Consider the following 16065-nt stretch of genomic DNA (forward strand, 5'->3'; position numbering starts at 1 on the left):
AAAGAGGTTGCCAAGCTACCAAAAAACTATGAGTTTCCTGAAATCTCAGCACACATTTTTTCACCCAATCTTGATGACACTTTCAGGTAATGATCAGTACCCCAATCCCAATTTTCTCACCAAATTTCGTTCTTCTAGGTTAAACCGTTCGTTGGCAGTAACAGTTTTAAATTTTAGGTTTCACTCTGTTTTCTCCTATATGGATACATGTAGTTGGAACTCTAAATCAAACACAGTTTGTGCTAGCTCTTTGTAACTTGACACAATCAAGTAGTTCCAAGTTCTATCTCTATGTTTTTTTTTTTTTCTATTGTTATAGCCCTAAGCAGAGACTGGCGCAAATCACGTTCATGGAAAGGGGTTCCCAAGCTTCCAAAAAACTACGAGTTTCCTGAAATCTCAGCACACATTTTTTGACCCAATCTTGATGACACTTTCAGGTAATGATCAGTACCACAATCCCACTTGGCTCACCAAATTTCGTTTCTAGGTTAAACCGTTCATTGGCACTAACAGTTTTACTTTTTAGGATTCACTCTGTTTTCTCCTATATGGATACATGTATTTGGAACTCTAAAACAAACACGGTTTGTGCTAGCTCTTTGAAATTTGACACAACCAAGTAGTTCCAAGTTCTATCTCTATGGTTTGTTTCCTATTGATGTAGCCCTAAGCAGAGACTGGCGGAAATCACTTTCATGGAAAGGGGTTGACAATCTTCCAAAAAACTACGAGTTTCCTGAAATCTCAGCACACATTTTTTCACCCAATCTTGATGACACTTTCAGGTAATGATCAGTATCCCAATTTCACTTGGCTCACCAAATATCGTTCTTCTAGGTTAAACCGTTCGTTGGCAGTAACAGTTTTAATTTTTAGTTTTCACTCTGTTTTCTCTTATATGGATACAATTAGTTGGAACTCTAAATCAAACATGGTTTCTGCTAGCTCTTTGAAACATGTCACAATCAGGTATTTTCAAGTTCTATCTCTATGGTTTGTTTCCTATTGATGTAGCCCTAAGCAGAGACTTGCGCAAATCACTTTCATGGAAAGAGGTTGCCAAGCTTTTAAAAAACTACGAGTTTCCTGAAATCTCAGCACATATTTTTTCACCCAATCTTGATGACACTTTCAGGTAATGATCAGTACCCCAATCCCACTTTTCTCACCAAATTTCGTTCTTCTAGGTTAAACCGATCTTTGGCAGTAACAGTCTTAATTTTTAGGTTTCACTCTGTTTTCTCCTATATGGATACATGTAGTTGGAACTCTAAATCAAACACGGTTTGTGCTAGCTCTTTGAAACTTGACACAATAAAGTAGTTCCAAGTTCTATCTCTATTGTTTGTTTCCTATTGATGTAGCCGTAAGCAGAGACTGGCGCAAAACACTTTCTGGAAAGGGGTTGCCAAGCTTCCAAAAAACTACGAGTTTTCTGAAATCTCAGCACACATTTTTTCAACCAATCTTGATGACACTTTCAGGTAATGATCAGTATCCCAATCACACTTGGCTCACCAAATTTCGTCCTTCTAGATTAAACCGTTCGTTGGCAGTAACTGTTTTAATTTTTATGTTTCACTCTGTTTTCTCCTATATGGATACATGTAGTTGGAACACTAAATCAAACACGGTTTGTGCTAGCTCTTTGAAACTTGACACAATCAATTAGTTCCAAGTTCTATCTCTATGGTTTGTTTCCTATTGATGTAGCCATAAGCAGAGACTGTCGCAAATCACTTTCATGGAAAGGGGTTGCCAAGCTTCCAAAAAACTACGAGTTTCCTGAAATCTCAGCACACATTTTTTCACCCAATCTTGATGACACTTTCAGGTAATGATCAGGACCCCAATCCCACTTGGCTCACCAAATTTCGTTTTTCTAGGTTAAACCGTTCGTTGGCAGTAACAGTTTTAATTTTTAGGTTTCACTCTGTTTTCTCCTATATGGATACATGTAGTTGGAACTCTAAATCAAACACAGTTTGTGCTAGCTCTTTGTAACTTGACACAATCAAGTAGTTCCAAGTTCTATCTCTAGGTTTTTTTTTTTCCTATTGGTATAGCCCTAAGCAGAGACTGGCGCAAATCACGTTCATGGAAAGGGGTTCCCAAGCTTCCAAAAAACTACGAGTTTCCTGAAATCTCAGCACACATTTTTTCACCCAATCTTGATGACACTTTCAGGTAATGATCAGTACCCCAATCCCACTTGGCTCACCAGATTTCGTTCTTCTAGGTTAAACCGTTCATTGGCAGTAACAATTTTAATTTTTAGGTTTCACTCTGTTTTCTCCTATATGGATACATGTACTTGGAACACTAAATCAAACACGGTTTGTGCTAGCTCTTTGAAACTTGACACAACCAAGTAGTTCCAAGTTCTATCTCTATGGTTTGTTTCCTATTGATGTAGCCCTAAGCAGAGATTGGCGCAAATCACTTTCATGGAAAGTGGTTGCCAAGCTTCCAAAAAACTACGAGTTTCCTGAAATCTCAGCACACATTTTGTCACCCAATCTTGATGACACTTTCAGGTAATGGTCAGTACCCAATCCCACTTGGCTCACCAAATTTCGTTCTTCTAGGTTAAACTCTTCGTTGGCTGTAACAGTTTTAATTTTTAGGTTTCACTCTGTTTTCTCCTATATGGATACATGTAGTTGGAACTCTAAATCAAACACAGTTTGTGTTAGCTCTTTGTAAATTGACACAATCAAGTAGTTCCAAGTTCTATCTCTATGTTTTTTTTTTCCTATTGATATAGCCCTAAGCAGAGCCTGGCGCAAATCACGTTCATGGAAAGGGGTTGCCAAGCTTCCAAAAAACTACGAGTTTCCTGAAATCTCAGCACACATTTTTTCACCCAATCTTCATGACACTTTCAGGTAATGATCAGGACCCCAATCCCACTTGGCTCACCAAATTTCGTTCTTCTAGGTTAAACCGATTGTTGGCAGTAACAGTTTTAATTTTTAGGTTTCACTCTGTTGTCTCCTATATGGATGCCTGTAGATGGAACTCTAAATCAAACACAGTTTGTGCTAGCTCTTTGAATCTTGACACAATCAAGTAGTTCCAGGTTCTATCTCTATGGTTTGTTTCCTATTGATGTAGCCCTAAGCAGAGACTGGCGCAAATCACTTTCATGGAAAGAGGTTGCCAAGCTTCCCAAAAACTACGAGTTTCGTGAAATCTCAGCACACATTTTTTCACCCAATATTGATGACACTTTCAGGTAATGATCAGTACCCCAATCCCACTTGGCTCACCAAATTTTGTTCTTCTAGATTAAACCGTTCTTTGGCAGTAACAGTTTTAATTATTAGGTTTCACTCTGTTTTCTCCTATATGGATACATGTAGTTGGAACTCTAAATCAAACACGGTTTGTGCTAGCTCTTTGACACTGGGCACAATCAAGTAGTTCCAAGTTCTATCTCTGTGGTTTGTTTCCTATTGATGTAGCCCTAAGCAGAGACTGGCACAAATCACTTTCATGGAAAGAGGTTGCCAAGCTTCAAAAAAACTACGAGTTTCCTGAAATCTCAGCACACATTTTTTCACCCAATCTTCATGACACTTTCAGGTAATGATCAGTACCCCAATCCCACTTGGCTCACCAAATTTCGTTCTTCTAGGTTAAACTCTTCGTTGGCTGTAACAGTTTTAATTTTTAGGTTTCACTCTGTTTTCTCCTATATGGATACATGTAGTTGGAACTCTAAATCAAACACAGTTTGTGCTAGCTCTTTGTAAATTGACACAATCAAGTAGTTCCAAGTTCTATCTCTATGTTTTTTTTTTCCTATTGATATAGCCCTAAGCAGAGACTGGCGCAAATCACGTTCATGGAAAGGGGTTCCCAAGCTTCCAAAAAACTATGAGATTCCTGAAATCTCAGCACACATTTTTTCACCCAATCTTGATGACACTTTCAGGTAATGATCAGTACCCCAATCCCACTTGGGTCCCCAAATTTCGTTCTTCTAGGTTAAACGGTTCGTTTGCAGTAACAGTATTAATTTTTAGGTTTCACTCTGTTTTCTCCTATATGGATACATGTAGTTGAAACTCTAAATCAAACACGGTTTGTGCTAGCTCTTTGAAACTTGACACAATCAAGTAGTTCCAAGTTCTATCTCTATGGTTTGTTTCCTATTGATGTAGCCCTAAGCAGAGACTGGCGCAAATCACTTTCATGGAAAGGGGTTGCCAAGCTTCCAAAAAACTACGAGTTTCCTGAAATCTCAGCACACATTTTTTCACCCAATCTTGATGACACATTAAGGTAATGATCAGAACCCCAATCCCACTTTGCTCACCAAATTTCGTTCTTTTAGGTTAAACCGTTCGTTGGCAGTAACAGTTTTAATTTTTAGGTTTCACTCTGTTTTCTCCTATATGGATAAATGTAGTTGGAACTCTAAATCAAACACGGTGTGTGCTAGCTCTTTGAAACTTGACACAATCAAGTAGTTCCAAGTTCTATCTCTATGGTTTGTTTCCTATTGATGTAGCCATCAGCAGAGACTGTCACAAATCACTTTCATGGAAAGGGGTTGCCAAGCTTCCAAAAAACTACGAGTTTCCTGAAATCTCAGCACACATTTGTTCACCCAATCTTGATGACACTTTCAGGTAATGATCAGGACCCCAATCCCACTTGGCTCACCAAATTTCGTTCTTCTAGGTTAAACCGTTGGTTGGCAGTAACAGTTTTAATTTTTAGGTTTCACTCTGTTTTCTCCTATTGGATACATGGAGTTGGAACTCTAAATCAAACAAGGTTTGTGCTAGCTCTTTGAAACTTGACACAATCAAGTAGTTCCAAGTTCTATCTCTATGGTTTGTTACCTATTGATGTAGCCCTAAGCAGAGACTGGCGCAAATCACTTTCATGGAAAGGGGTTGCCAAGCTTCCAAAAAACTACGAGTTTCCTGAAATCTCAGCACACATTTTTTCAACCAATATTGATGACACTTTCAGGTAATGATCAGTAGTCCAATCCCACTTGGCTCACCAAATTTCGTTCTTCTAGGTTAAACCGTTCGTTGGCAGTAACAGTTTTAATTTTTACGTTTCACTCTGTTTTCTCCTATATGGATACAAGTAGTTGGAACTCTAAATCAAACATGGTTTGTGCTAGCTCTTTGAAACTTGTCACAATCAAGTAGTTCCAAGTTCTATCTCTATGGTTTGTTACCTATTGATGTAGCCCTAAGCAGAGACTGGCGCAAATCACTTTCATGGAAAGGGGTTGCCAAGCTTCCAAAAAACTACGAGTTTCCTGAAATCTCGGCACACATTTTTTCACCCAATCTTGATAACACTTTCAGGTAATGGTCAGTACCCAATCCCACTTGGCTCACCAAATTTCGTTCTTCTAGGTTAAACCATTCGTTGGCAGTAATAGTTTTAATTTTTAGGTTTCACTCTGTTTTCTCCTATATGGATACATGTAGTTGGAACTCTAAATCAAACACGGTTTTTGCTAGCTCTTTGAAACTTGACACAATCAAGTAGTTCCAAGTTCTATCTCTATGGTTTGATTCGTATTGATGTAGCCCTAAGCAGAGACTGGCGCAAATCACTTTCATAAAAATGGGTTGCCAAGCTTCCAAAAAACTATGAGTTTCCTGAAATCTCAGAACACATTTTTTCACCCAATCTTCATGACACTTTCAGGTAATGATCAGTACCCCAATCCCACTTGGCTCACCAAATTTCATTCTTCTAGGTTAAACCGTTCGTTGGCAGTAACAGTTTTAATTTTTAGGTTTCACTCTGTTTTCTCCTATAGGGACACATGTAGTTGGAACTCTAAATCAAACACAGTTTGTGCTAGCTTTTTGAAACTTGTCACAATCAAGTAGTTCCAAGTTCTATCTCTATGGTTTGTTTCCTATTGATGTAGCCCTCAGCAGAGACTTGCGCAAATCACTTTCATGGAAAAGGGTTGCCAAGCTTCCAAAAAATTACAAGTTTCCTGAAATCTCAGCACACATTTTTTCACCCAATCTTCATGACACTTTCAGGTAATGATCAGTACCCCAATCCCACTTGGCTCACCAAATTTCGTTCTTCTAGGTAAAACTCTTCGTTGGCAGTAACAGTTTTAATTTTTAGGTTTCACTCTGTTTTCTCTTATATGGATACATGTACTTGGAACTCTAAATCAAACACGGTTTGTGCTAGCTCTTTGAAACTTGAAACAACCAAGTAGTTCCATGTTCTATCTCTATTTTTTGTTTCATATTGATGTAGCCCTAAGCAGAGACTGGCACAAATCACATTCATTGAAAGGGGTTGCCTGCTTCCAAAAAACTACGAGTTTCCTGAAATCTCAGCAAACATTTTTTCACCCAATCTTGATGACACTTTCCGGTAATGATCATTACCCCAATCCCACTTGGCTCACCAAATTTCGTTCTTCTAGGTTAAACCGTTCGTTGGCAGTAACAGTTTTAATTTTTAGGTTTCACTCTGTTTTCTCCTATATGGATACATGTAGTTGGAACTCTAAATCAAACACAGTTTGTGATAGCTCTTTGTAAATTGACACAATCAAGTAGTTCCAAGTTCTATCCCTCTGTTTTTTTTTTTTTTTCCTATTGATATAGCCCTAAGCAGAGCCTGGCGCAAATCACTTTCATGGAAATGGGTTGCCAAGCTTCCAAAAAACTACTAGTTTCTTGAAATCTCAGCACACATTTTTTCACCCAATCTTGATGACACTTTCCGGTAATGATCAGTACCCCAATCCCACTTGGCTCTCCAAATTTCGTTCTTCTAGGTTAAACCGTTCGTTTTTCAGTAACAGTTTTAATTTTTAGGTTTCACTCTGTTTTCTCCTATATGGATACATGTAGTTGGAACTCTAAATCAAACACGGTTTGTGCTAGGTCTTTGAAACTTGGCACAATCAAGTAGTTCCAAGTTCTATCTCTATGGTTTGTTTCCTATTGATGTAGCCCTAAGCAGAGATTGGCACAAATCACTTTCATGGAAAGGGGTTGGCAAGTTCCAAAAAATTACGAGTTTCCTGAAATCTCAGCACACATTTTTTCACCCTATCTTCATGACACTTTCAGGTAATGATCAGGACCCCAATCCCACTTGGCTCACCAAATTTCGTTCTTCTAGGTTAAACCGTTCGTTGGCAGTAACAGTTTTAATTTTTAGGTTTCACACTGTTTTCTCCTATATGGATACATGTAGTTGGAACTCTAAATCAAACACGGTGTGTGCTAGCTCTTTGAAACTTGACACAATCAAGTAGTTCCAAGTTCTATCTCTATGGTTTGTTTCCTAATGATGTAGCCATAAGCAGAGACTGTCGCAAATCACTTTCATGGAAAGGGGTTGCCAAGCTTCCAAAAAACTACTAGTTTCCTGAAATCTCAGCACACATTTTTTCACCCAATCTTGATGACACTTTCAGGTAATGATCAGGACCCCAATCCCACTTGGCTCACCAAATTTCGTTCTTCTAGGTTAAACCGTTCGTTGGCAGTAACAGTTTTAATTCTTAGGTTTCACTCTGTTTTCTCCTATATGGATACATGTAGTTGGAACTCTAAATCAAACACAGTTTGTGCTAGCACTTTGTAACTTGACACAATCAAGTAGTTCCAAGTTCTATCTCTAGGTTTTTTTTTTTTTTTCCTATTGATATAGCCCTAAGCAGAGACTGGCGCAAATCATGTTCATGGAAATGGGTTGCCAAGCTTCCAAAAAACTACGAGTTTCCTGAAATCTCAGCACACATTTTTTCACCCAATCTTGATGACACTTTCCGGTAATGATCAGTACCCCAATCCCACTTGGCTCACCAAATTTCGTTCTTCTAGGTTAAACCGTTCGTTTTCAGTAACAGTTTTAATTTTTAGGTTTCACTCTGTTTTCTCCTATATGGATACAAGTAGTTGGAATTCTAAATCAAACATGGTTTGTGCTAGCTCTTTGAAACTTGTCACAATCAAGTAGTTCCAAGTTCTATCTCTATGGTTTGTTTCCTATTGATGTAGCCCTAAGCAGAGACTGGCGCAAATCACTTTCATGGAAAGGGGTTGCCAAGCTTCCAAAAAACTACGAGTTTCCTGAAATCTCAGCACACATTTTTTCATCCAATCTTGATGACACTTTCAGGTAATGATCAGTATCCCAATCACACTTGGCTCACCAAATTTCGTTCTTCTAGATTAAAGCGTTCGTTGGCAGTAACAGTTTTAATTTTTAGGTTTCACTCTGTTTTCTCCTATATGGATACATGTAGTTGGAACACTAAATCAAACACGGTTTGTGCTAGCTCTTTGAAACTTGACACAATCAAGTAGTTCCAAGTTCTATCTCTATGGTTTGTTTCCTATTGATGTAGCCCTAAGCAGAGACTGGCACAAATCACATTCATTGAAAGGGGTTGCCTGCTTCCAAAAAACTACGAGTTTCATGAAATCTCTGCACACATTTTTTCACCCAACCTTGATGACACTTTCCGGTAATGATCAGTACCCCAATCCCACTTGGCTCACCAAATTTCGTTCTTCTAGGTTAAACCATTCGTTGGCAGTAACAGTTTTAATTTTTAGGTTTCACTCTGTTTTCTCCTATATGGATACATGTAGTTGGAACTCTAAATCAAACACGGTTTGTGCTAGCTCTTTGAAACTTGACACAATCAAGTAGTTCCAAGTTCTATCTCTATGGTTTGTTTCCTATTGATGTAGCCCTAAGCAGAGACTGGCACAAAAAACTTTCATGGAAAGGGGTTGCCAAGCTTCCAAAAAACCACGAGTTTCCTGAAATCTCAGCACACATTTTTTCACCAATCTTCATGACACTTTCAGGTAATGATCAGTACCCCAATCCCACTTGGCTCACCAAATTTCGTTCTTCTAGGTTAAACTCTTCGTTGGCAGTAACAGTTTTAATTTTTAGGTTTCACTCTGTTTTCTCTTATATGGATACATGTAGTTGGAACTCTAAATCAAACACAGTTTGTGCTAGCTCTTTGTAAATTGACACAATCAAGTAGTTCCAAGTTCTATCCCTCTGTTTTTTTTTCCTATTGATATAGCCCTAAGCAGAGACTGGCGCAAATCACGTTCATGAAAAGGGGTTGCCAAGCTTCCAAAAAACTACGGGTTTCCTGAAATCTCAGCACACATTTTTTCACCCAATCTTGATGACACTTTCAGGTAATGATAAGTACCCCAATCCCACTTGTCTCACCAAATTTCGTTCTTCTAGTTTAAACCGTTCATTGGCAGTAACAGTTTTAATTTTTAGATTTCACTCTGTTTTCTCCTATATGGATACATGTAGTTGGAACTCTAAATCAAACACGGTGTGTGGTAGCTCTTTGAAACTTGGCACAATAAAGTAGTTCCAAGTTCTATCTCTATGGTTTGTTTCCTATTGATGTAGCCCTAAGCAGAGACTGGAGCAAATCACTTTAATGGAAAGGGTTTGCCAAGCTTCCAAAAAACTACGAGTTTCCTGAAATCTCAGCACACATTTTTTCACCCAATCTTGATGAAACTTTCAGGTAATGATCAGTACCCCAATCCCACTTGGCTCACCAAATTTCGTTCTTCTAGTTTAAACCGTTCGTTGGCAGTAACAGTTTTAAATTTTAGGTTTCACTCTATTTTCTCATATATGGATACATGTAGTTGGAACTCTAAATCAAACACGGTTTGTGCTATATCTTTGCAACTTGACACAATCAAGTAGTTCCAAGTTCTATCTCTATGGTTTGTTTCCTATTGATGTAGCCCTAAGCAGAGACTGGCGCAAATCACTTTCATGGAAAGGGTTTGCCAAGCTTCCAAAAAACTACGTGTTTCCTGAAATCTCAGCACACATTTTTTCACCCAATCTTGATGACACTTTCAGATAATGATCAGTAACCCATTCCACTTGGCTCACCAAATTTCGTTCTTCTAGGATAAACCGTTCGTTGGCAGTAACAGTTTTAATTTTTAGGTTTCACTCTGTTTTCTCCTATATGGATACATGTAGTTGGAACTCTAAATCAAACACAGTTTGTGATAGCTCTTTGTAAATTGACACAATCAAGTAGTTCCAAGTTCTATCCCTCTGTTTTTTTTTTTTTTCCTATTGATATAGCCCTAAGCAGAGCCTGGCGCAAATCACTTTCATGGAAATGGGTTGCCAAGCTTCCAAAAAACTACTAGTTTCTTGAAATCTCAGCACACATTTTTTCACCCAATCTTGATGACACTTTCCGGTAATGATCAGTACCCCAATCCCACTTGGCTCTCCAAATTTCGTTCTTCTAGGTTAAACCGTTCGTTTTTCAGTAACAGTTTTAATTTTTAGGTTTCACTCTGTTTTCTCCTATATGGATACATGTAGTTGGAACTCTAAATCAAACACGGTTTGTGCTAGCTCTTTGAAACTTGGCAAAATCAAGTAGTTCCAAGTTCTATCTCTATGGTTTGTTTCCTATTGATGTAGCCCTAAGCAGAGATTGGCACAAATCACTTTCATGGAAAGGGGTTGGCAAGTTCCAAAAAATTACGAGTTTCCTGAAATCTCAGCACACATTTTTTCACCCTATCTTCATGACACTTTCAGGTAATGATCAGGACCCCAATCCCACTTGGCTCACCAAATTTCGTTCTTCTAGGTTAAACCGTTCGTTGGCAGTAACAGTTTTAATTTTTAGGTTTCACACTGTTTTCTCCTATATGGATACATGTAGTTGGAACTCTAAATCAAACACGGTGTGTGCTAGCTCTTTGAAACTTGACACAATCAAGTAGTTCCAAGTTCTATCTCTATGGTTTGTTTCCTAATGATGTAGCCATAAGCAGAGACTGTCGCAAATCACTTTCATGGAAAGGGGTTGCCAAGCTTCCAAAAAACTACTAGTTTCCTGAAATCTCAGCACACATTTTTTCACCCAATCTTGATGACACTTTCAGGTAATGATCAGGACCCCAATCCCACTTGGCTCACCAAATTTCGTTCTTCTAGGTTAAACCGTTCGTTGGCAGTAACAGTTTTAATTCTTAGGTTTCACTCTGTTTTCTCCTATATGGATACATGTAGTTGGAACTCTAAATCAAACACAGTTTGTGCTAGCACTTTGTAACTTGACACAATCAAGTAGTTCCAAGTTCTATCTCTAGGTTTTTTTTTTTTTTCCTATTGATATAGCCCTAAGCAGAGACTGGCGCAAATCATGTTCATGGAAATGGGTTGCCAAGCTTCCAAAAAACTACGAGTTTCCTGAAATCTCAGCACACATTTTTTCACCCAATCTTGATGACACTTTCCGGTAATGATCAGTACCCCAATCCCACTTGGCTCACCAAATTTCGTTCTTCTAGGTTAAACCGTTCGTTTTCAGTAACAGTTTTAATTTTTAGGTTTCACTCTGTTTTCTCCTATATGGATACAAGTAGTTGGAATTCTAAATCAAACATGGTTTGTGCTAGCTCTTTGAAACTTGTCACAATCAAGTAGTTCCAAGTTCTATCTCTATGGTTTGTTTCCTATTGATGTAGCCCTAAGCAGAGACTGGCGCAAATCACTTTCATGGAAAGGGGTTGCCAAGCTTCCAAAAAACTACGAGTTTCCTGAAATCTCAGCACACATTTTTTCATCCAATCTTGATGACACTTTCAGGTAATGATCAGTATCCCAATCACACTTAGCTCACCAAATTTCGTTCTTCTAGATTAAAGCGTTCGTTGGCAGTAACAGTTTTAATTTTTAGGTTTCACTCTGTTTTCTCCTATATGGATACATGTAGTTGGAACACTAAATCAAACACGGTTTGTGCTAGCTCTTTGAAACTTGACACAATCAAGTAGTTCCAAGTTCTATCTCTATGGTTTGTTTCCTATTGATGTAGCCCTAAGCAGAGACTGGCACAAATCACATTCATTGAAAGGGGTTGCCTGCTTCCAAAAAACTACGAGTTTCATGAAATCTCTGCACACATTTTTTCACCCAACCTTGATGACACTTTCCGGTAATGATCAGTACCCCAATCCCACTTGGCTCACCAAATTTCGTTCTTCTAGGTTAAACCATTCGTTGGCAGTAACAGTTTTAATTTTTAGGTTTCACTCTGTTTTCTCCTATATGGATACATGTAGTTGGAACTCTAAATCAAACACGGTTTGTGCTAGCTCTTTGAAACTTGACACAATCAAGTAGTTCCAAGTTCTATCTCTATGGTTTGTTTCCTATTGATGTAGCCCTAAGCAGAGACTGGCACAAAAAACTTTCATGGAAAGGGGTTGCCAAGCTTCCAAAAACCCACGAGTTTCCTGAAATCTCAGCACACATTTTTTCACCAATCTTCATGACACTTTCAGGTAATGATCAGTACCCCAATCCCACTTGGCTCACCAAATTTCGTTCTTCTAGGTTAAACTCTTCGTTGGCAGTAACAGTTTTAATTTTTAGGTTTCACTCTGTTTTCTCCTATATGGATACATGTAGTTGGAACTCTAAATCAAACACAGTTTGTGCTAGCTCTTTGTAAATTGACACAATCAAGTAGTTCCAAGTTCTATCCCTCTGTTTTTTTTTCCTATTGATATAGCCCTAAGCAGAGACTGGCGCAAATCACGTTCATGGAAAGGGGTTGCCAAGCTTCCAAAAAACTACGGGTTTCCTGAAATCTCAGCACACATTTTTTCACCCAATCTTGATGACACTTTCAGGTAATGATAAGTACCCCAATCCCACTTGTCTCACCAAATTTCGTTCTTCTAGTTTAAACCGTTCATTGGCAGTAACAGTTTTAATTTTTAGATTTCACTCTGTTTTCTCCTATATGGATACATGTAGTTGGAACTCTAAATCAAACACGGTGTGTGGTAGCTCTTTGAAACTTGGCACAATAAAGTAGTTCCAAGTTCTATCTCTATGGTTTGTTTCCTATTGATGTAGCCCTAAGCAGAGACTGGAGCAAATCACTTTAATGGAAAGGGTTTGCCAAGCTTCCAAAAAACTACGAGTTTCCTGAAATCTCAGCACACATTTTTTCACCCAATCTTGATGAAACTTTCAGGTAATGATCAGTACCCCAATCCCACTTGGCTCACCAAATTTCGTTCTTCTAGTTTAAACCGTTCGTTGGCAGTAACAGTTTTAAATTTTAGGTTTCACTCTATTTTCTCATATATGGATACATGTAGTTGGAACTCTAAATCAAACACGGTTTGTGCTATATCTTTGCAACTTGACACAATCAAGTAGTTCCAAGTTCTATCTCTATGGTTTGTTTCCTATTGATGTAGCCCTAAGCAGAGACTGGCGCAAATCACTTTCATGGAAAGGGTTTGCCAAGCTTCCAAAAAACTACGTGTTTCCTGAAATCTCAGCACACATTTTTTCACCCAATCTTGATGACACTTTCAGATAATGATCAGTAACCCATTCCACTTGGCTCACCAAATTTCGTTCTTCTAGGATAAACCGTTCATTGGCAGTAACAGTTTTAATTTTTAGGTTTCACTCTGTTTTCTCCTATATGGATACATGTAGTTGGAACTCTAAATTCAACACGGTTTGTGCTAGCTCTTTGAAACTTGACACAACCAAGTAGTTCCAAGTTCTATCTCTATGGTTTGTTTCCTTGATGTAGCCCTAAGCAGAGATTGGCGCAAATCACTTTCATGGAAAGGGGTTGCCAAGCTTCCAAAAAACTACAAGTTTCCTGAAATCTCAGCACACATTTTTTCACCCAATCTTGATGACACTTTCAGGTAATGTTCAGAACCCCAATCACACTTGGCTCACCAAATTTCGTTCTTCTAGGTTAAACCGTTCGTTGGCTGTAACATTTTTAATTTTTAGGTTTCACTCTGTTTTCTCCTATATGGATACATGTAGTTGGAACACTAAATCAAACACGGTTTGTGCTAGCTCTTTGAAACTTGACACAATCAAGTAGTTCCAAGTTCTATCTCTATGGTTTGTTTCCTATTGATGTAGCCCTAAGCAGAGACTGGCGCAAATCACATTCATTGAAAGGGGTTGCCTGCTTCCAAAAAACTACGAGTTTCCTGAAATCTCAGCACACATTTTTTCACCCAATCTTGATGACATTTTCCGGTAATGATCAGTACCCCAATCCCACTTGGCTCACCAAATTTCGTTCTTCTAGGTTAAACCGTTCGTTTGCAGTAACAGTTTTAATTTTTAGGTTTCACTCTGTTTTCTCCTATATGGATACATGTAGTTGGAACTCTAAATCAAACACGGTTTGTGCTAGCTCTTTGAAACTTGGCACAATCAAGTAGTTCCAAGTTCTATCTCTATGGTTTGTTTCGTATTGATGTAGCTCTAAGTAGAGACTGGCGCAAATCACTTTCATGGAAAGGGGTTGCCAAGCTTCCAAAAAACTACGAGTTTCCTGAAATCTCAGCACACATTTTTTCAACCAATCTTCATGACACTTTCAGGTAATGATCAGGACCCCAATCCCACTTGGCTCACCTAATTTCGTTCTTCTAGGTTAAACCGTTCGTTGGCAGTAACAGTTTTAATTTTTAGGTTTAACTCTGTTTTCTCCTATATGGATACATGTAGTTGGAACTCTAAATCAAACACAGTTTGTGATAGCTCTTTGTAAATTGACACAATCAAGTAGTTCCAAGTTCTATCCCTCTGTTTTTTTTTTTTTTCCTATTGATATAGCCCTAAGCAGAGCCTGGCGCAAATCACGTTCATGGAAAGGGGTTGCCAAGCTTCCAAAAAACTACGAGTTTCCTGAAATCTCAGCACACATTTTTTCACCCAATCTTGATCACACTTTAAGGTAATGATCAGAACCCCAATCCCACTTTGCTCACCAAATTTCGTTCTTCTAGGTTAAACCGTTCGTTGGCAGTAACAGTTTTAATTTTTAGGTTTCACTCTGTTTTCTCCTATATGGATACATGTACTTGGAACTCTAAATCAAACACGGTTTGTGCTAGCTCTTTGAAACTTGACACAACCAAGTAGTTCAAAGTTCTATCTCTATGGTTTGTTTCCTATTGATGTAGCCCTAAGCAGAGATTGGCGCAAATCACTTTCATGGAAAGGGGTTGCCAAGCTTCCAAAAAACTACGAGTTTCCTGAAATCTCAGCACACATTTTTTCACCCAATCTTGATAATACTTTCAGGTAATGGTCAGTACCCAATCCCACTTGGCTCACCAAATTTCGTTCTTCTAGTTTAAACCGTTCGTTGGCAGTAACAGTTTTAAATTTTAGGTTTCACTCTATTTTCTCATATATGGATACATGTAGTTGGAACTCTAAATCAAACACGGTTTGTGCTATATCTTTGCAACTTGACACAATCAAGTAGTTCCAAGTTCTATCTCTATGGTTTGTTTCCTATTGATGTAGCCCTAAGCAGAGACTGGCGCAAATCACTTTCATGGAAAGGGTTTGCCAAGCTTCCAAAAAACTACGCGTTTCCTGAAATCTCAGCACACATTTTTTCACCCAATCTTGATGACACTTTCAGATAATGATCAGTAACCCATTCCACTTGGCTCACCAAATTTCGTTCTTCTAGGATAAACCGTTCATTGGCAGTAACAGTTTTAATTTTTAGGTTTCACTCTGTTTTCTCCTATATGGATACATGTAGTTGGAACTCTAAATTCAACACGGTTTGTGCTAGCTCTTTGAAACTTGACACAACCAAGTAGTTCCAAGTTCTATCTCTATGGTTTGTTTCCTTGATGTAGCCCTAAGCAGAGATTGGCGCAAATCACTTTCATGGAAAGGGGTTGCCAAGCTTCCAAAAAACTACAAGTTTCCTGAAATCTCAGCACACATTTTTTCACCCAATCTTGATGACACTTTCAGGTAATGATCAGAACCCCAATCACACTTGGCTCACCAAATTTCGTTCTTCTAGGTTAAACCGTTCGTTGGCTGTAACATTTTTAATTTTTAGGTTTCACTCTGTTTTCTCCTATATGGATACATGTAGTTGGAACACTAAATCAAACACGGTTTGTGCTAGCTCTTTGAAACTTGACACAATCAAGTAGTTCCAAGTTCTATCTC

Source organism: Spermophilus citellus (assembly GCF_964194105.1).
Source record: "Spermophilus citellus genome assembly, chromosome: 7".
NCBI classification, from domain to species: domain Eukaryota; kingdom Metazoa; phylum Chordata; class Mammalia; order Rodentia; family Sciuridae; genus Spermophilus; species Spermophilus citellus.